General features: G+C 47.1%; 1 long non-coding RNA gene across 1 annotated transcript; it reads left to right on the top strand.

Moving 5' to 3' along the window:
- Positions 1-2: 2 nt before the first annotated feature.
- Positions 3-486, top strand: LOC109508698 (uncharacterized). Its single transcript, XR_002166741.1, has 3 exons — positions 3-77; positions 164-286; positions 442-486. It is a non-coding gene; the product is annotated as an uncharacterized LOC109508698 (long non-coding RNA).

Raw genomic sequence — 486 nt, 5'->3', positions numbered from 1 at the left:
TTTTTTTTAATATCTACAGAAAAGTTACTTCCCTCCAAATCAGTCATAAAACCAGGTTTCTCATCTGGTTTTGAAAAGTAAGTCAACCGCGAGCCCTGAGGTACATTTTCCTACGCTGGTGTTTGTACCTGCGGTCGATTTGAGCTGTTTTTCCTCTCCCCAGGAAAGCCAACTCCCCTCCTGTGGAGTGCAAGCAAGAGCCGACCAAGTCCAACACTCTTCCTCGTGCTGGCGGAGCTCAGGCCAAACGTGCCCTCTTTGAGAGGATGAACTCCGACCCCGTCAAGTTCGTACCACTGAAGCATACACAGCAATTAATGAAGTTAATTGTAGCTTTTTTTCTTTGTTTTTACCCCAGCAAAGGCTACGTTGTCGGTTGGCTCTGAAATATTTCCATGCCCGACTGATTTCCAGACAGTAATGGGCATTTCTATGCAATAGGCCGAAGGATTCCAAGCCCAAGCTGAAGCGCTCCCAGAGCTTTGG

This window comes from Hippocampus comes, unplaced genomic scaffold (assembly GCF_001891065.2).
Source record: "Hippocampus comes isolate QL1 unplaced genomic scaffold, H_comes_QL1_v1.1 C16506400, whole genome shotgun sequence".
In the NCBI taxonomy this organism is placed as follows: domain Eukaryota; kingdom Metazoa; phylum Chordata; class Actinopteri; order Syngnathiformes; family Syngnathidae; genus Hippocampus; species Hippocampus comes.
Note: the sequence above shows the minus strand (reverse complement) of the source record. Positions and strands in the feature narration are given on the sequence as shown.